Consider the following 22,228-nt stretch of genomic DNA (forward strand, 5'->3'; position numbering starts at 1 on the left):
CAGATACTGACAGGAAACAGAATTCACCTCAGATGTCATGGGTTGTTTTAAGGAAACAAATATGGAAGGTTGAGGCATCAAGAAACCTGGGAAAGCAAAGTATTTTTACTAATTGTAGAGCCAAAGGGGCAAGAGAAGACATAGGATATATAAGAGCTACAGCCTGGATGCCCACCAGAAATTCAGAGCTAAAGCAGGGAAGATCAGCATCCTGTTGGACACAACAGGGTAGGAAAGTGTGAAGACCGGATTTGGGGAGGCAAAACCGGAAATGAACAGTATACCCTTGTATTAGCCAGCTTAGGCAGCCATAGCAAAATACCATAGACTGGTGGCTTAAACAATAGAAATGTATTTTCTCACAGTCTGGATGCTAGAAATCCAAGATCAAGGTGTCGGCAAGATTGGTTTTTTGGGGGGGCCTCTATCCTTGGCTTGCAGAGGACCACCTTTTCTCCATCCCCGCCTGGACCATCCTCTGTATGCATGTATCCTGGTGTCTCTGTGTGCCCAACCTTCCTCTTACAAGGACACCAGGCTGATTGAACTAGAGCCCACTCTAACAGCCTCATTGTCACTAATTCTCCCTTTCAAAGGTGCTATCTTCAAATACAGACACTTTCAGAGGTAGTGGGGGTTAAGATTCCAACATATGAATTTTGGAGGGACACAATTCAGCTCTTAACAACCCTCCATGTTAGTTTTGTACATTCTTTATTTATCAGTTTTATTTAAGAATAATAAAGCATCTACAGCCACTGTCTTAATCTCCCTCCTACTACTCCTACTGGTCAAAATTGAGTTTCTTTGTCTGGTCCTGCTTTCTCCTCACCCCGTGACCTAAGATGCTCTGCTTGCAGAAGCCCACCCACTGTGATTTGGAACAGAATCACCCAGACATTGTACTTCTTTTTTTAAACAGAGTGGCAAACTTTTATTATTTTAGTGTTTTAGTCTGAAGATCCATGATTTATGAGACCCCAAGGTAGAATGCCTCAAAGTCAGCCATGTAATCACCGAGTATGTCTTCAGGCAATTACTAGGAAAGGTCAAGGCAAGCTCCTGTTGAATACTAAATCCCTATTGAATTTAAAGTGGAAGTTCCTTCAACCCTTGTGTGATGCATTTTGACTCACTGAAATAGAATCCACTGAAATGGATAGCCCAAATTCTAATTGGTTTATAAATCAATCAGTTAAAAACATTTATGGATTACCAGTGACATCCCAGTCTTGTGGGTGGGAGGAAAAAAAATGAGGTGAAAAAATGTAGAAATCAATACATAACCACATGTACACGCCCACATGCATATCCGGCAAATGTCTTTAATAAACAACAACAGTTAATAACAACTAACAAATGTTAATAAACAATCAATCAGAGAAATAAAGTCTCAATTAAAAATGCAGCTGTCCTAAGCCATGAAAGTCATCTTTTATGGAGCAAAAGGCATTAAGCCTGGGACTTGAAGATGGATAGAGTTTGAAAAATTGAAGGAGACTGAAAGATCCAAACATGATGACAAAAGTAAAAAGCAGAGCTTGATATGACTTGTCTGGCAGTAAACAGAAGATGGCTTGGAGATGAATAACCTTGATGATGATAAGACCTTCAAGTTTCACAAAATTTTGCAAATGCCACTTATAGTTCATTTTCCCTTCCATAAAATACAATGAAATACAAATGCTGAAATATTAAATTTCAATTTCAATTAGTAAAATTGTTCAGACAGTTCATTATTTTTAAAATAAGAAGTTTTGGCTAGAAATGATCATTTCTCTGACCTCTTTACTTTCTGGAATTTACACAAATAACAATTGCAGTTATTTCTCTTCCCTGAGCTATTTTATACAAAGTGAAAAACCAATTTATCAGGTCATGGGAATTCACATACACTTAATAAGAAACAGACCATAAAAAACTTTACTCTTTGAATTCTAGGTTCACTCTCAAGTCAAATGACTTTCACTCTTGAACAATTCTCATACGTGCAGAATATGTACCACAAAAATGGGAGAAACCATGGTCCCCAAACAAGCAATGTCATTTACAGCATGATATTTAAGATTGGGGACTCTGGATTAATATTGTCTGTAGAATACTTAGAACTTTGTCTGGAACATGGTAAGTTTAGTAATTTCTAGCTGTTTATCTTATGTACTGTAAAAAACAAAAATACAGACCATGTAGTCTGATATCAACTAATTGACACCATTGAAAATTTAATTGAGGCCTGGCACGGTGGCTCACGCCTGTAATCCTAGCACTCTGGGAGGCCGAGGCAGGCAGATCGTTTGAGCTCAGGAGTTTGAGACCAACCTGAGCAAGAGCGAGACCCCGTCTCTACCAAAAAAATAGAAAGAAATTATCTGGACAACTAAAAATACATAGAAAAAATGAGCTGTGCATGGTGGCGCATGCTGTAGTCCCAGCTACTTGGGAGGCTGAGGCAGAAGCATTGCTTGAGCCCAGGAGTTTGAGGTTGCTGTGAGCTAGGCTGATGCCACGGCACTCTAGTCCGGGCAACAGAGTGAGACTCTGTCTCAAAAAAAAAAAAAAAATTAATTGAGAAATGTAAGCTGCAAAAAGAAGCTTTGAAAGCCTTTTTTAAAATAAAGATGAAGATAAAAGATATGCTTGAAGAAAATACATTTTATGATATCTTTTTTCCATCTTAACATGCTGAAATTTTGTAGGCTTGTCAGATTTATTAGACCAGATACAACAATCTTTGGGTGAAGTTCTAGAAATTTATTTTTTCCCAATTCCTCTTTCTCAACCATCCTTGTAAAAAAGTGGTTTCTTTGTGAGAAGCATATTCTTAATCCTCTACATGGAATGAATTTTTAGACTTACGTGTTGATAACACTTAATTATAACCAGCACTCCTATGAAAGAGGGTATAGTTTTCAGGATTTCTGTGTTACTCACCATGCAATAGTTACAGCTAGTTCAAGTTGTATTTTCAAGGGCACTGCTGGTTCGCAGGGCATAATGCCGATTCTGTCTCAGCAATGCCGCCTTCAGTTATTTTTGTGATCTTGATCCTCCTGAATCCCCTCTGTAGAGATTCAAAACAGTATTTCTTTTGTCCTGATTTTCCTTATGAGTTTAAAACGGCATTTTGACTTTGAGCGTTTCATGTGTGCATAAAGAAACTTGAAAAATTTTCTTCATGGTGTTGTGATTGATTTATATTTTTTAAAGGGAGCACTTTTTATTAACCATTTTGATATTATAGAATTAATATATATACCTTTCTTGGCCTAAAATAAAAAGCACCTGTTAATCCGATTCTTTAGATTTAATCTTGTCTTATATGCAGTCAGTTCAAAAATTTACTGACATAACTTTTATTCTAAGTGTATGTATTGCATTGTTTCTATATACTAATAGTAATCAGTTACTATTGAACTTGAATGAAGATATCTCACTATGCCTTCATCTCTCTGAGTAGTTCCAACTCCGTATATACTAGGAAGTATAACACACAAAATTTGTAAGCCTGACAGATGTGTTCTAGTTACTTTTGGTTTAGTAGGCATTTTTCTCTGTCTCCACATGAAGTTTTCCAAGAAGTCAAAAAAGGTCAAGACCCTGCACTATGTTTCAATAAACAGCCTTAATACATCTTACTAGATGGAGAATAACATTACAAACCTCCCCTGGGCTCTAAGATACTGCCAATTGGACACATTGACCTCTTTTACAAAATAGGAAATGAAAACATTCGGCACTATGTCTAACAGGATGCCTCTGATGGATTTAGTTACACAAGGTTACAACTGTCAATTGGAAATGCCTGGTCTACCTCAGCTTGAATCACCTCTCTCATTTTTCTTCTGGAAAGAAGAAAAAAAAAAGTTTTTAAATCATTCAAGACAACAGAAAAGTTTTGCTCTAGACTAACCAGAAAAGGAAATAATAACAAGTACAAATTTTCACTGTAAGTCATTTGTTTAGCAATATACACTTGTGTGAATTATTGTGAATGTATATAAACACATAAGATCATGCTATGATATGCCAAGAGGTACTAAAAATAAAAGGATCATGAATTTATCTCAGGGAAATGAACAAGGTTCCTTCAGTACACAAGCTTGATCATATTTTAAAATCCTTAGATGGAGATTCTATCAATAAATTTTACAATAGGTTAACTTGAGAAGTTATAATTACCCTACAATTAAAATTTATTCTTAATGTCTAAGGAAACTCTGTGGCAGAAATGCAAGGGCATTTCTTCACTTGGTGTATCTGTCATCATTTTAAGAATGCCCTTTTGAAAGTGTTAAAATGGTGAGTTCTTGAAATTATTACCAATGAATTTGATGCTAATCTCAACAAGTCATAAAACAATGTATGAGAGCCTGTTCATATAAAATCTATGTTTTTAAAAGTTGGGAAATATACACATACATATGAAAAAATGAAGGAGCAAATAACTATATGAATATATCTCAGGGACAATGAAGTGTTAATTCATGCAGTGCCAATAAGTGTTTCAGGAGAAAAAAAATCACAATGTAAATATAAGTCAGAAATAAGATTAAAAGAGTTTATGAACATGGGTAATAATGGACAGGAAGTAGCTTTAAAAACTTGAGCTATTGTTAAAAGTACTATCATGAGAGAAACCAGTGTACACAGGGAGTGTGTAAGAGTGAGGGAGTGACGTGGGGTCTATATCGGAAAGGTGAGGAGGACATAGTTAATCCAGCACCGCCACTGGGTGGGTGGGATGGGCGTGGAGCCTGCAGTAGGCAGGGCTTCCAGTGTGAAAAGGAGAGAGCAGGCTGTGTTCCAGGAGCTAAGAGGAATTATGATCGCAGCTGGGGGGAAGTGGTGAATGAGGAGGCTGAGAAGTAAATAAATGGTAGATCACAGAAAGCATTGGAAGGCCAGCAAAAGGGTTGTATTCTATCCTAAGTACTATATGGCCCCTGTGGTAGACATTTAGACAAAGCAGCTTCAGGATGTGATTTGATTTTTCGGAAACTTCCCTAGGCGCTGGAGTGGTAAGTGGACAAGGGAACCACGTCTATACTATAAGAAGACAATACTACAGTTAGCAGACATTAATGTACTTTGAAGAAGATGATAATGGCTTTAAGTCTGTAGTATCATGAAGAGTACAATGAGGTAAATGGATTGCAGAGATACACTGATAGCAGTTTAACATGAGGGAAGGGACCTGACAGGGTTAGGAATAGTACCCAGAGTCTATCTTGGGTAATTGAGAGGTGGGTGTATTTGGTCATTCTCTGGGAGAGATTTTAAAAAGGAAAAGAACAATTGGGAAGGGGATGGGCAGAGAAGATCGCTCATATTTGGACATATGGAGTAGCAGGTTCCCTAGATTAGCCAAGTGATCCAGTACTGTAGGCAACTGGATAAACAGACACAAGATTTAAGAGAAGATTCTAGATTTGAATTAGAGATGTGAAATTCATTCTTAAATTAATGTTATAGGGACCCAGGAATGGGTGAAATCTCTCAGAGAAAATCACAGAGAAAGAAGATACTGCAAAGGTAGAATCCTAAGAAACAGGACATTTAAAGGGCAGGCCAAAAAAGAAAGAAACCTGAAAAGGGACATTGTCAAAAAGATAGAAAGTGTTTTATTTAAATTATAAAAACTAGCATAGTAAAGGGATATTTTTGTAGTGCATGAGGCTAATCTACATTTTTAACAGTGTTACTATAATATGTCAGGAAATGAGTAAAAACAAACAGAGCACTGCTTGGAGGCATAAGTATCACGAGAAATTAAGCTAAGGAATCACATTCATATATTAATTCTTTCATTGATCCATTCAGGAACTTTCTATTAAGTACTCATTGTGAAGTACTGTAAAAGATGTTGCAGAAAATATAAACATAAATCAAACATAGATTCTGCTTTCAAGAGCTTATACACCAAGGAAATATGAGACATGTGCTTCAGTAAATAATTTGAGATAGAACAGGACATGTTTCCTAAGGAAAACATGGAAAACACCTAAGGAAGGTCAAAAAAAGACAAAGAGTACATAGCATTGTTGCAGAGTCAAATGCAGTGTAGATTCTCAGCAAATACATAGTAAATCAATTTATGCCATCCAGCTGGAGGAGTTAAAAAAGACTTTCTGTAGCAGTTGGCATTTACCATTAACATAGGAGAATTCCTAGAATTGAAATATAAGAGAAGGGATTTGTATAAATCAGAGGCAGGTACAAAAGCAGCAGCTGGAGCAACTTAATGTGGAGCAGAGACCTGAGAAATGTATTCATTTAAAAATATTTTGAGCATGTGTCTATATTGGTTTCAAGTTAAAAACTAAAGAAAATACCACATTTTTGTGGCAGCAGCAGTTTCACTGATCAAGTGCTAAATATAATAATGGTCATATCCATTCAACAATTTATAGCATTCAAAATACCTTTGAATATATTTTATATTTAATCCCCAACAACTTTAATTATCAGGACAGTTATTTCTACATTTAGAAACTTAGACCTGAGTGGTAAAACGTAATAAAATCTAATTTTTTTCACTGTCCTACACCTTATGTTTTTATGTGTTCTGCACATTTTCATGACTTTCTCAATAAATAATTTAAAAATAATTAAAAATTCATAAAGTCATTAAAGAGATCATAACCCTTGGTGATATCAGCTGAGAATAAACATGTCCAAAAGAACAAGTATTGTGTATGTATGTTGTCTCATACACAGTGTGGGCTTTAAAATGAAATGACTGAGTTTTTCTAAACTGAAGGTCTTAAACAGAAGCTATGCATATTAAATAGCACACACTCAAAACACAGTGAGGGATATTAAGTAATCTGAGCCTTGAGTGATTATTTGGAAGCCTACTTTCTGGCTTTAAATTCATGGTATCATCTTAAATCAGTTGCTGATTCCCTGAATGATGTCAGTTTTTATTCTATAGAATATTTTAATAACATTTGTAGCCATGTAGGGAGATTAATGGGAAAATGAAAATAGAATATATCTTTGAAAGACACTTCTCACCTCAATGAGAAGATCTGTATGGTCTGGATTTACTATCAAGAGTCTGTGTATATTGTGCATGTAACCCTGTCATTCAATTCTAGTGACTTCAACATGCTACAACTACATATATATTCATGGTATAATGCAACTCTTAAAATTTATAATTCAGGATGCAAAGAAGTACTTTTTATTTAAAATAATACTCAAAAGGGAATTAAATATATAAATAATTAGCATTTGACATATGAAGAATGCCCATTAACTTAGGTGTCTGAATTTCAAAATAGCCTAATAAACAATTCTTTTTGAATAAGGTATCTTTTGTGCCATCTTCTTAAAATAGCATAGTAGAGAGTATGAAATTTTTTAAAACTTAAATTCTAACAAACATTCTCAAACATACTCCAAAACTTTCATTTGTGTGGGCCTTTTATATGCTACCTAATTATATAACAATACTTATATCTTGCTCAGTGTTGATATGCTAAAGTTATGTATATTACCGTTTTTAAATACCTTCCCTGGATAAGTACTGTAATCAAATGTAGTCTCCCTAAAGAAAGGTGATATAATTTCCTCTCTTGGTTATTTTACAAGGAATGTAACAAGGTGCGTGTCGTGCCTCTCTGATAGGCCCTCCACTAGCTCCATTGGTTACTACTTGTGCTCCATGGGTGCCTTAAGGTGCAGAGAGGAGTCACTGGCCCCTGCCAAGCTTCTACTTATCTTGAACCTTCAGCCAGTTTTGGCTTTCCGCCTCAAGTTCAATGACTTTGCTTAACACTCATAAAATAAAATTGCTTCCAACACTTCAACTGAAGAGCATCCCCCAGGAAGTCAGAAGGACATATTACTTTCACCTTATGAGAGTTCGCTGGGGCTGGAGAAGAGTTAACAGCTGATTCTGACATGCAGACATGAATTACTCTTGTCTAGAAAGCACTTTACTATTCTTTTTCACATCCCTATTCTAAATCATTACCAATGTTTTTGAAAATCGTAAATCTTGCTCAGAATTCTATAGACTTTTAGAAAAAAAAACAAGCTGGAGTATTTTTTTTCCCCTTTCTGTCACTGGCACAAACACAGGAAAAAAATGCTCACAGGTTTACAAATATTCACCTACAAGTGTCCAGTGAATGGAAGGTCATGCTGAAGACTTTGTTTTTAACGTGTATGCACTTGTGTGTATTATCTAGACAGGTATATGAGCATATGTATACATATAGATAGATCCTTACATATAAAAATTATCAACAAGAAAATCAAAGTTGTCCATATGAAACTGGCATATAGGAAAATTGACTGCTTTGATTTTTCTGAGCATCATTTGCTGTCTGGCTGAAAATAAGAAGGTTTGCAGGAAGGACATCTGGAGGCATATGTTCTACCAAAGCAATACTGCCCAGCAATTCCCACTGACTTTCTGAGTTTAGAAAATATATTTTGCATTTTCATAGAGGCAGGATCATGGATGATTTTTTAACTCTGGGTCTTTTAGGGCTCAGTCAACAAGCTGCTGATAATAAAATCACTGATATATAAGAAAGAAGTTCATCACCCTGAAGGCTTCCGGGTCCAGTCCCGTCAGCTAACAAAAGGGATTAGAACATGTTATAGCATCATGCAACTATTTTGAAATCCAGGTAATTTGACAAGGAAAAAAAATATGTCTGCTCTCAGTCATTTAATATTTCTTCCACAGCACATCATGGCATGAAATGTCTACCGCAAATAACACAAATGGATTCTAACAGAAACGTTCTAACAAGCATAAGTAAGTTGAATCTAGGACAGAGCATGTAATTTGATTGGACACATTAGGAGAAAACAAGCTCTACTTTCCTAAATTGGATTGTGAATTTTCCAGGTTGACTTAGTAAAAGTTTTCTGTGTGTTCACATATGTGTGCTGCAGGAAAACAGATCAAGAATTTATTATAGTGACATTAGCTAAAAGGTCAGAGCTATGCTGCCTTCCAGAAGCAAATATGTATACAATTTTTCACGTATCTTTACATATTTAGGAAAGGATCAGAAATGAGAGTCTTTAAGATATTAAAATTCATGCGAGACAAAGATAAAAAAGTTAAAATAACGTGAATTTTTGTGGAGCAAAAATAGTTCAGGAAAACTTATTTAACTCTCCAAATTCCTGCAAGAAAATGTTTTCTTTGCAGCATCTTCACACTTAATTATTTAATTAATATTTTATTTTATGTCATTTTCTGCTTTAGACTGAAAGTTTAAAAGAATGAGAAATGTTTTACTTCCTACTATACACATGGCACCTGGTATGGTGTCTGGCCTGTGGTAGGCTCGGGATAAATATGCCCCCACCCCACACTTGGGCCAACAGACAGCTTGCTCTCCTCTTTTACCTCTGAACGCTTGCTGTTCCGTCACCATCAAATGGCCTGCTAGAGGTGCTGGGACCACATCTGCCCAGTACTGCCGTTCAGGAACTACACTCTTAAGCTGACCTTATGTAGTTTTTTACACCTATTTCTTACCACTGTGATACTAAATTTAGGCAAAGTCTCTAAAATTCTGGCATTCTAAACTTTTCATCCAAATTTCACTTCAGATTGGGAACTTGTGTGATCTTTTTCCAGCATGAGACCTATGGTGTTGAAAGAATGGAGAGTGAGGTTGTAAATTTCATTCAATGCTGTAATACATGTTTCCTTTTTTTTTTTCCCCTGGAATGATGTTTATTCCACTTAGCCATAGGCATTCCAATTTAATCCACCCATATCTAACCATACTGCATACATGTAAGAATTCAGCAGTATTCCTTGAGATTTCTAGGACATGCTTTCAAAAAAAAAAAGAAAGAAAAAAGGCATTTAATGTTATCAATCAAGCAATAACATTACAAATAAATACATATGTAAGTCAACAAGATCCTCAAAAAAGCTGCAAATGGATATTACTAAGAACTATGAAGTCCCAGAAGCATCATCGAATAGGTAAATTACTGAAAGTCTTAATTCGCCTTTTAAAGTCCTAGACGGATTATGTTTAGTTTTACTAATTACATAAAATAATGCTGCCAGTCTTGTAAACTTCAGAAATTTGATGATATTTGAGACTATGTAAAGGGATTTCTGCTTTCTGATTATAACTGTCTAAATTATTCAACCCCCCCCACCGAAATAATTTAAACTGCCATATGGAATATTAAGAAATCACTAGGATAAAACTAAAAGGAAATTGGTAACAGTGGGTATAAGCAAGTGTTAAAACTATTTTTACCTGGATGGCATGTGCCTATCCCAGATGATTTACACTTTTGTTTTAAAAGCCTTGTAGGCAAGAGGAACAAAAATTACACTCAATACCTATAAAACTAAAGCCTTATAAAGGAAATTTAACACAATAAGCTGGACCCTCCAAGGACTAAACCCCGGTAGTGTGATACTGTAAATTAATAGTCATTATTCAGTCTTAAGCCTTAAACTTGGAATTAGGTGCCCGTGAATTAGTAATACCCTAAACTACATAACAGATGCAAATAGAAATTCTCTCTTGAGGAAGACACTCCAACTATTCAATAAATATTTTGTTCACATATGATGACCTGACACAAAGACACTTAGGCAAATATGACAGCATGGGTGAACATGAGCAAGCTCAGACAATAGAAACATAGTTAAAAAGGTTTCAGATATTTTTATTTTCAGACAAAACCCATGAAAATATTATGCTTGTTATATTTAAGGAAATAAAATATAAAATTAACATCTGCAGGCAATTGTAAAAAAGAAATCTAGCAATAAAAGTACAACTTTAAAGAGTGAAGAATATAATTAGTTTAGCAGCCATATAGATAGAAGAGATATAATTACAGATAGAGACGATTAGTGAGTTACAAGCATGGAGAAGCACAGAGAAGAAAAATATAGAAGGCCATAAGAGGAATAAATGATATATCTAAAAAATTCAATATAAACAAAATCAGAGTTCCAGAAAGAAAAGAAAGAGAACATAAGAATCTTATTATTTGAAGATATGATAGCTTACTATTCCAGAAACAGTAAGTGTCTCTGTTTACATATTCAAAATGCCAATGAATCCTAAGCTGAATAAATAAAAACAATTTTATCCACACCTGACACATTATAATTAAACTGTAGAACACCAAAGACAAAGATCACATTTTAAAGAAACCAGAGAAAAATAACATATAAGTTTAAAAGACCAAAAGTAGAAGCCAACCCCTCAGAAAACCAACAATAGCAGGATATTATTCTCTACCAGCAAAATCATATTTTAAGTATGATGATAAAATTAATATTTGGGGGGAAAAAACTGAGTTTTCTACTAGCAAATCCACACTGGAAATTCTGTACAATGTACTTAAAGCAAAAGAAAATATAAACACAGATGGAAAATATTTTATGAAGAATAAATGAAGAGGAAATAAAGTGGTAAAAATGTGAATAAAATTAAATATTACTATATAAAACATTATAAATGACAACTTGTGGATATACCTAGAATTAAAATATATGAAGGTAAGTTGTAAGTAGATAGATAAGTTGGATCAAACTATTCAAAGTTCCTTGTATTTCCCAGGAATAAGATAAAAGTATTGATCCCCTTAATAACTATATTTTAACTATTAATATGTAACTGAGTGAAAACTTTCAAACTAATCAAAATAAGAAATGAAATGATAAAACATAATCATTGATTAAGCATAATCAATAGAGTAGACATGCTTATCTCTATTCCTTTCACTAAGTACAGCTAAAAGCCCTGGACATTATATAGAAAAAGAACATAAGATTCTGAAAGGTGGAAAGAAGGCTGACCAGCTAGGGACCTTGGAACCCTAGGAATAATGAGGTGATGAGTTTCCTGGGTTTTCTTTTTGCCATGTGTATCCCAGACTGGAGAAGGCAACCATCAGCAAAAGCCAATAGATGCAGATGTTTTGAAGTCTATAAAAAAGCCTGCTCTTTCTCTACCAAAGGACCAGGAAAGGGGCATCCTACCAAGATAGAAAGCATTTAGACAACTACCCTACTCCAGGTAATTATTACTGGAAAAATTGTGGCACCACTTTCACTTATGCCAATAAAGGCTGAATAAATTTCCACTCTCCCTCAGCTGTAATGAGACATTCCTCTCCCCAGGCAGAGTGGTAACGGAGAAGGCCAAGTGGAGAGCTGGGACTTTTGCTCTTGCCCAGCAATAACAATAACTCTCCACTAAGAGTATATAGGGAGCTTGGACTTCCACCCACAAGCTGCAAGGTACTTCTAGACCTCCTCACCAGGGAGGTATCAGAGCAGGCCCAGTAGAGAGTGAGGATTTTCACCATTGTCCAGTAATAATGAGAACCCCTCCCACTAAGATGTGAGTAAAGTCCACATGGGGAAAGTAGCAAGGTGTGCTCCATCTCCCAGCCAGGGTGTGTCAATAAAGGTCTAGTCAGGAGAGGTGGTTCCTCTTCCCTCCATTTCCTCACCGATGTGGACACAGAGTAGTCCTGCTAAAATAGAATACTTAAGATCCAGATTCATATAAAATAACATAAAAAATGTCCAGAAAAACAATCAACCAACACTAACCCCAAGATGACAGAGAAATTGGAATTATCTGACCAGTATTTTCAAGCAGCCATTATAAAAAGGTTTCAGTCAGAAATTACCATCATACTTGAAACTAATAAGAAAAACAATGTCTTGACAAAGAAATAGAAAATCTTAGCATAAAAATAGAAGGGAAAAAGAAGAACCGATGGACCTTTTAGTTATGAAAATACAGCAACCAAAACAAACTTAATAGATGAGATCAAAAATAAAATAAAGAGAACAGAGGAAAGAATCAGTAAACTTGAAGACATGAAATACAAAATAATCAGAACAATAGAGAGAGAACAGACTGATGAAAAATAAAAAAGTTCTTCAGGAACTTACAGGACTATAACAAAAGATGTAACGTGTGTCTTATGGAGTCTTGGAAAGAGAGAAAAGAGAGTGAGACTGAACTGAAAGAACAAATAGTTTGAAATCTTCCCAAGTCTGATAAAACCTACCAATCCATGAAGCTGAGTGAATTCCAAAGAAATCTATGCCAAGAGACGTCATAATCAAACTTATAAAAACTAAATGCAAAGAAAATATCTTTAAAGCAGGAAAAGAAAAATGCCACCTTATCTATAAAGGAGAATGAGTTCAAACATCAATGTATTTCTCATCAGAAACCACGAGGGCCATACAGAGTGGGGTAACACTTTTCAAGTGCTGGGAAAAACTCAACTCAGAACCTATATAGTAAAAATACCCTTCAGAAATGGAAGTGAAATCAAAACATTCTCAGAGACAGGAAAACTAAGAGAATTGTCACTAGTAGACATGCCTTAAAACAATGGATAGATATAATTCTTTGAAAAGAAGGGAATAATGAAAGAAGGAATCTTGGGACATCAGGAACAAAGAACAAACAATGACAGTATAATACTATGAGTATATGTAATAGATTTTCTTTCTCCTCTTAAGTTTTCTAAATTAAGTTTGATAACTGAGGCAAAAATTATAACATTGTCTGATATGTTTCTTAATGTCTGAAGTGGAAAATGTAAAGCAATGATATTATAAATGGAGAACTGTAAAGGAAGTTAAGGGGATGTGAGATTTCTACATTTCACTTAAACTTGTAAAATAGCTAATCCAGTAGATTATGATAATTGTAATACCTAGAACAAACACTAAAAATGTTAAACAATGAGATTGCTGTGGATGGAATTGTGTCTCCCCCAAAATTCATATGGTGAAGCCCTAACTCCTATTGTAATTATATTTGGAGATAGAGCCATAACGGAGGTAATTAAGATTAAATGAGGTCATAAGGATGCTACCCTAATCAAAAGGACATGTGTCCTTATAAGAAGAAGAAAAGAGACAAGGAATCCCTCTCCAGCCTCCACCCCCTACACAAAGAGGCCATGTGAGGACACAGAGAGAAGGCAGAAGTCTACAAGCCAGGCAGAGAGGCCTCACCAACCTGATGGCACCTTGATCTTGGACTTCTGGTCTCCAGAACTGTGAGAAAATAAATTTCAGTTGTTTAGGCTACCCAATGTTTCATAATGGCAGCCCTAGCAGACTAATACAGAGATATGTTCAAAAACACTATAGATAAATAAAAATTAAATTTCATTTATAAAACATTTTCAAAATTATAAAATTATAGGCATAGAGAATGGATTAATGGTTGTCACACATAAGGACAGTGGGCAGGAGAGGATTATATATGACTATAAATGAGTCACACAAGAGAGATCTTTGTGGTGATGGAATAGCTCTATATCTTTATTGCAGTGGTAGCTCCATATATATACACGTGTAAAAAAGTAAAATGTTAACTAAAAATTTGCCCTAAAACAGAATAATCAATAAAAAAGATAAGAAGTAGAGAAGTGAAACATGAAAGAATATAAATATATAAAAAGCAAAATATAAGATATATTTAAACCCTAATATGTTAATAAGAACAGTAAATATGAATGTATTGTATGCTTAACTTAAAAGATAAACATTGTTAGACAATTTAAAAAATCAAAATATAACTATATGTTGATTATAAGAGCCACATCTAAAACAGAAAGTTTGAAAGTAAGAGAATAGTAAAAAACATACCATGACTATTCATTCACTAACCAAAAACAAACTGGTATAGCTATATTAGCAACAGATAAAATAGACTGCAAGGGAAAAAATATTACTAGAGGTAAAGAGAGTAAATTCAAAATTAAAGATTTAAGTCAAGCAACAAAATATATTACACATAATTCAGTACAAGTACAAATTTTCACAAAGTTTTCTTTCCCTCTGACTCAAAGAAAGATGCGTATTCTGAACATACTCTACCATGGACTTTAACCCAATTTAAGCGGTTTTTTTTTTCTTTTTTTATGAGCTGCAGATTATGACTCAGGAGAAATTAGCTTTCAATCAATGAGTCTATGATAAATCTAGCTGACTTGCTCTTTAAAAAAATCAGATTCTCTACATTGCACAAAATTTATGTAGTTATTAGGTATGTTAAGATATTGAAAGAATATTTGGTGACTTAAAGATGATGAAAAGGTTGATAGAGCTCAAATTTCATCACGTTATACTAAAATAGTATTGTCACTCTGGGATGGGGGACCAGAGAAAGACCAGGATCACTAATGTTCTGATTAGGTCAAAAGATCTAGCCTTCATATCATGAAGTCTTTCATGGACATATTTTGGATCACAGTGTGTACATAGTAGAGGTATATGCTTTAAGATCGGCTTCTGTAAGTGTATGTCTCAGAATGTCTATTTTTGTTCTTGAATAACAAACTTAATTTGAAGAAAAGAAAAATTTTGGAAAATCATTCCATTTTTAAATGTCCTACTCTTATTTCTTGTATAGAAATACATCATGATTCAAAGTTCATTTTTGTTTTCAATACCACAGAAGTGAAAGCATTTTTAAAACTTAGTACAGACGTTTAGGTCTCAATATCCTTTTTGGTAGAAAACTGAAAACGCCAGCCTATGTGAAAAAAAGAAATGAAAACATGAGCAAATCAAATATTTTCTTTAAAAACTAATTCTTCAAGTAGAGCCTGGGGAGAGCATGTCCTCCCTATATAGTCTTCTTTTCTTTATTTATGTCTGTTATCAAAAAAAAAATAAAGAGCATTTTTAAAATAGGCACCCACTATTTGATCGGTAAAGATCATAATCCTGGCTTTCTGTGATCACCATCCCAATCAATCTGAAAGCATCAAGTTAGAACTCCAGGAATGGGTGCCCACTTTTCTACGGGCCCTGAGTTCCTCTCCCAGGTATTCTGTCAGTTTTTTTGTAGTATCCAGTTCCCTTTAATAAACACCAATGTGAATTATCCCATCGATATGAAGAATATTTTAGATTCTAGAATACACATCAAAGTGAATTTATGATCATCAGTTGCCCACTGTTATGCCCCTAGGTGAACTCTGCTTATTTGTTGAAAGTGGGCCAAAAAGAGGGAGAAAAATAGGAAGATGTTAGTATTCACATTAAAGGAAAAAAGTTATGCCCTTCTACATGTATGAAACTATAGATGACAAAAAATAAAATATGCTAGACTACTGCAGCCCACAGTGACGTCTCCCTTGTGGCAGTCCCATAGACTCTATGGTCCTCACCAATTTCACTCCACCACTTTCACTGCAGTCCTTGAGGGCAGAAAAGTAGATGTGTGTTATACGATCTAAATACATTGCAAACCCTCAGTAAATATTTGTTGACTGGTTTAAAGCTGCACTGGGATTTGAAACTAATGCATCACACCTTAAAAGTACTTTCTAAAGTATTTAATCAGATACATGCCTTTGATTCTTTTTTTTTTTCAAATATCTTTCCAATTATTTTTATTTGGGTAAAATTTCTACGTACCAATAATTTCATGGGATTCAGTGAAATAAATTAAATTACTTGGATTTTAATTCAAATCAACACTTATAGATCTGAGTGAAGCATTACAAAAGCTAGCCATGTAACAAAAACACTTGTACCTGATTAATATTTTGAAATAAAAAATATACTTACTAGACATTTATGGTCCCTGTCTTTTAAGCATCTCAACATATTATACTTTTTTTTTTTCTTTTCTGAGACGGAGTCTTGCTCTGTTGCTCGGGCTAGAGTGCCATGGCGTCAGCCTAGCTCACAGCAACCTCAAACTCCCGGGCTCAATGCTTTCTTATTAAAATAAATTCCATTGAAGGTGTTTATTTGTTCATAGAAAAGAAGTATGAATTATTCCAGTTATCCACCAAACAAAGAAGGTCTGTCCAAGACGAAAAGAATGGCAATAGTCAGACTAACAAACAATAACCTTCTAAATAAAATATATGTCTGCTACTAAGTGGGACTCCACCTTAAACTGTTAACCACAACCCTTTTTCCCATGGATAAACAAATAGTTATTTAAAATCCAGACTGCCCAAACAATGGCTGCTAATCCACAAAATCAACTTCTCTATTCTCCTTTCCAGAATTAGCTACAGTTTGGCCTATGCCATCCTGCTAAGCCTAGTTGACCTGTGGTCCCCACATGTTGAAGCCCCATAAAATGGTTGCTCTTCTCTTCCTCACATTAGAATGCTCTGAAGAAAACATCTCATGCCTAGCATTTTTGATAGTGTAAGTAAAGGCTTTAGTATAAGTACAGCCTTATACTAGTAATGCTCTGGTTGAATTTCTTTCACACATTATACTGGAAAAATCACATGATCAAAGTCAAATCCAGAAACACAGAAATGTACTAAGAGTCTTGATGGGAGGAACTGCAAAGTCACATGGCATAGGCCACGGATACAAAGAAGGTTGAAGAATCAGGGAGACTGTGGTTGTTCTGTCTGAATCCCAGTTTTGGTACAGGGACAAATCTTAAAGACTTATCAATGGTTAGAGATATGTCCACAGTTCTGCTTCTACTGGACTCCTTCTTATTATAACTTCTTCCTGCTATTTCCTGGAGAAATACCATTTGTCTTAGAGAAAGAGCAAGAGGGAGGGGAGGAAGAGAGAAGAAATATGCTGCCAGTTTCTTTTAAATTATCTTGTAATTATATTCTTATCTTGTATGTAATATCAAACCTCAACACACAAACAAGATGCATTGTATAAATGAAAAACATCAGTGCTTTAGCCAATTTCAGTTTTGGCAGACACACTAATAAAAATAGATAAATAACTGAAACCCAGGTTATTAGGAAGAAAAAATAAATACAGGGACTAGAGAAACTGGCTCAGTAATAAAGAACAGGAAGTGTCTGTCACTAAAATAGATTTTTTCCTATTGTTGACAGATTAATCACCAGAAGACATTTCATTGGGCACAACACAGGTGGCAAGAGCAAAGTGGGCCCTAGAATGTCAGTGTGACATAAAACAGCCTTCAGAGTCAAATATAAGAGATGTAAGCCTTTTGTTTACCTGCAGTACTTAGAATTTGATTTTTTCTTTCTTTCTTTTTTCTTTTTCTTTTTTTTTTTTTTTTTCGGGCCAGAGCATCTTGCCTTATTCTCGCCTTCTTTAGGGTCAATCTCAGGCCCTTAGATATATTCCCAAGGGCTCTTTTAGAGTTTAAAATAGAAAGAAATCTATATAGATGCTTTGCCTAATTTATTTTCAGTTTATTTTCTCTAATCTGAAGTTATTTAAATAATTTTTATCTTTTTAAAGATCTAATGCACAAGAAAGACCAATCTTTAGAAGATAATCCTAACAGAGGCCTAAACAAAAGATACCATAAAGAAGTAGGGTAATTAGAAAACACAAAAATAAATGGTAAAAATAAATCCAAATATATTTGTTAAAACAATCAATGTGAATGTATTCTATAAGTCTGTTAAAGAGATTGCCAAGACAGATTCAAAGACATTTTAACAAAGCAAGCATAAAAAATTAAGGACATGAGTATTACTCAGCTATAAGAAATAATGGTGATATAGAATCCCTTTTGTTCTGGAGAGAGTTGGAACCCATTCTACTAAGTGAAGTATCCCAAGAATGGAAAAATAAGCACCACATATACTCACCAGCAAATTGGTTTCCCTGAACATCACCTAAGTGCACATTTAGGAATAATACCAATTGAGTTTTGGACTGAGGTGGGGGGGAGGGGATGGGTGTATACCTACTTGATGAGTGCGATGTGCACTGTCTGGGGAATGGACACGCTTGAAGTTCTGACTGGGGGGATGGGGGTGGGGGGAGGGGAGGGGTGCATACCTACATGATGAGTGTGATGCGCACTGTCTGGGGAATGGACACGCTTGAAGTTCTGACTGGGGGGATGGGGGTGGGGGGAGGGGAGGGGTGCATACCTACATGATGAGTGTGATGCGCACTGTCTGGGGAATGGACACGCTTGAAGCTCTGACTCGGGGGGCGGGGTGGCATGGGCAATATACATAATCTAAACTTTTGTACCCCCATAATAAGCTGAAATAAAAAAAATTAAGGACAGGAAAAAGATAGAAATAAGAATGAAAAAGAAAGTACTTGGAAATAATAAGGAAAAATAAAGCTGAGGTATCTTTATTAATATCAGATTAAACAAACTTTAAGAAAAGAAGTATTATTAGTGATAAATAGGCTAACTATATTCTGATAAGAAAGTGAAACAGTATTTTTAAACTTCTAGACACCAAATAATGTAGCCTCAAAATACATGAAGGGAAAAATTGACAATACTTTAAGAAAAACTGTGAAATACCTTTATAATGGCAAATTTAATATACTTCTTTCAGTAATCGATAGACTAACATTAAAATTGACAGGCTATAGAACATTTAAGCAACATTACTAATAAACTTTAGCTAATGATATATAAAGAGGACATAGGAAAGATATATCACTTTTGATTACTATTAATCTAGCACATCTTTTTGTGTCCTTCATTTTGACCTTGCTGTGAACTTACTAGGTATATCTGTAGTAAATAGCACAAATCTAATATTTTTAGGTTACAGTCTCACAGTCTGTCTTTTAATTAGCAAGTTTATATTTATTATACATAATGGTTCCCCTAGTTTCTTTTAACAATATTTATTTCTCTCATTTTTTCTGTTTTCTTTTGCTTCTTTTATTTCTCCATTTTTTAAAATTTTTTTATCTTGGGCGGGCAGTGGTTGTTAAGCATTTTCTCTCTCTCTTGCAATCTTTTTTATTTTCTCACAACTTTTGTAAAGTTACCATTTTATTTTTTATTTGTTTAGTTCAACACTTGAAATTTTACCATGCTTACTAATACATTATGAAGTTAATATGTATTCTAACCTCTTCCAGAAAAAAATAAATTATAGCACTCTAATTCCATTACTTCTCTGATTTACTCTGTTACACAGTATTCTCTCTCTCCCTCTCTCTTTCACACATACAGATACACACACACTCTTACTTAAATTCCCTGTTGGGCTTTTATTTTCTTCATTTCCCAATGGAAGCTTTTCACAAATGTCTAGTGAGCCTGGTTGCCAGTTCTTATGTAAGAGAGATGCATAAAAAGCTGTGTGTATGTGAGTAGGTCTTGCCATGAGAGGGCCTCTCTGTAGTATGGAAATGAACACTTGTGACCTCACGTTTTAGCATCTGTAGGGCTTTTCTCTGAAGCCTTTGAACTCTCAAAGGAAAACTACACTGGGTGGAGTTAAACAAGTAAAAAAAAACTTTATTCAAGACTACTGCAATAGTAGAGAGAGATGGAACTCAACCCCTCTGAAACCAAAGGTGGGAGAGTTTCTAAGCACTGGAGTGAGCTAGTGGAAAGGTTCTAGAAGACATTGGAAGGAGGCTGGTCAATGTAATTGGGCCACTCACCTGTGTTTACACTTGGCACTCATGGAAGTTAGGCTCTCACCCTCCCATAGAGACTGGGAGATAGAGGCATTATCTTTCTTAATGGTTATGTTTCAAAGGGATGACTCCCAGGTCCTTGAGAAAGACATTCCTGGGCTGTGTAAGATTTACATCTCAAAGCAGCAGAGAAAGAATTTATAATTGAAAGTTGTCTAAAGTAAATGCTCTACGAAAGGGGGGATTAGGGGCCTATAGTCAGGAAGAAGCCTGTCTAAAATTTAGTCAAGTTAAGGAAGACATTAAAGCCATATTGGTCATAACTTTGAAGAAGACTCTTCAACACACTCAATGTCTGCTTTCTGAGCATGGACAGTGGAGGAAAACTGGGGACCTCGTGATTCATCAGCACAATTTCCCACATTATCTCTGGGTATCAGTCCTGCCCTTCTTCACACATTCCTCCGTGACTGCTGCTCCACAGTCAAGAAATCCTGTTTCATTGCTCCAGGTAAAAGACTCTGGTCTCCTGCAGCAGCTGCAGAGAGGCAGTATGATGTTGGTATGGTACTGGAAGATAACCTAACATTTCCTTACATTTTCTTATCTCAAGCCTCATCGTGGCCTTCGCTGTTCCCTGAGACTCTCTGGTGCTCTGTTGGACGAATAGACTTTTTTTCATCATTATCTCTTTATGGGAGTATTTAGATTTTAGCCTCCTCTGTTAACTCACCACTCTCCTCACTGTGTTATATTTTTCCAAAACTTGTTAGTATCTCTTATCTACTGTTGTGTTATTTGTCATTCTCTTCCTTCTTGTATATAACATTTTTGTGTTTTAATAACTTTTTCATTTCTTCATTTTAATTATTCATGTGAGCATCGAAGAGAAATATAGAAATATATATATAAATCAACTCACTGTGATAAACTGTAAATCTAAGCACTGAAACTTCCAACTTTAATTCAGGCATGATAACTTCCAGCCTGCAACATGGCAGGAGATGGCCAGAGGTAGAAATATTTGCATTACACCCCATGATTCTTCTTGCCGGAGGATGTCCTGAGTGGGTAAGCAGCCAGGCTGAACGCTAGCAGTGAGCACGTACCCAGTGCTGTTCTTGCTGGTGATGGGGACTGAGAGGGGCCTAAGGATGTTCTTTTCACTTTGCCTTAAAGAAAACACTCCTCCAAGTGATATCTCTTCATGATGATATATAAAGTATAAAAGAGAGATAAAATTTGGCCTATGAAAAGACATTATATGGGAGGGAACCAAAAGTTTGAATTAATATTTTCAATAACAGATTTGAAAATGCCTCAAATGGCAAATAAAAACCCTAAAATTATGTTTTTAAAAAACCTGAGAAAAGACAACTTAGACTTAAGAATTAAATTTTCTAAAGGAGCTTGAAACAACTGAGTATTTAAAGAAAATGCTCTTGAGGTGATAAAGACAACTGTTTTTACAAATCAAATGCATTTGCTGAATTCCAGGCAAAGTTAGCATAAGGTATATGCTTGCACGACTTTTGAATTTCAAACAAAAATTTAAAAATCAGAAGGCTTCTAGGCAGTGATAAAAATGTATTGTTACCTTAAAATAATAAAAAATTAGGTTGGTTTCAAAATTGGGACCTAAAATCTAGACTCAATTATGTTAAAATGGAAAAATAGGATACAGATATGATTATATAAAATGATACCAAATAGGCAAGATAAAAATTCAGAGAGATGAGAACTTTGACAGAAATCATGCCTAAATATTAAAAAGTAAAAAACAAAAGAGAGGGAGAGGGAGAGGGAGAGGGGAAGAGAGAGAGGAGAGAAAGAGAGAGAATTTTTCCCACTAGTATTCTTCTAGGCTAAGATATGTCAAACTGAAATCAT

This window comes from Eulemur rufifrons, chromosome 17, assembly GCF_041146395.1.
Source record: "Eulemur rufifrons isolate Redbay chromosome 17, OSU_ERuf_1, whole genome shotgun sequence".
Classification (NCBI taxonomy): Eukaryota; Metazoa; Chordata; class Mammalia; order Primates; family Lemuridae; genus Eulemur; species Eulemur rufifrons.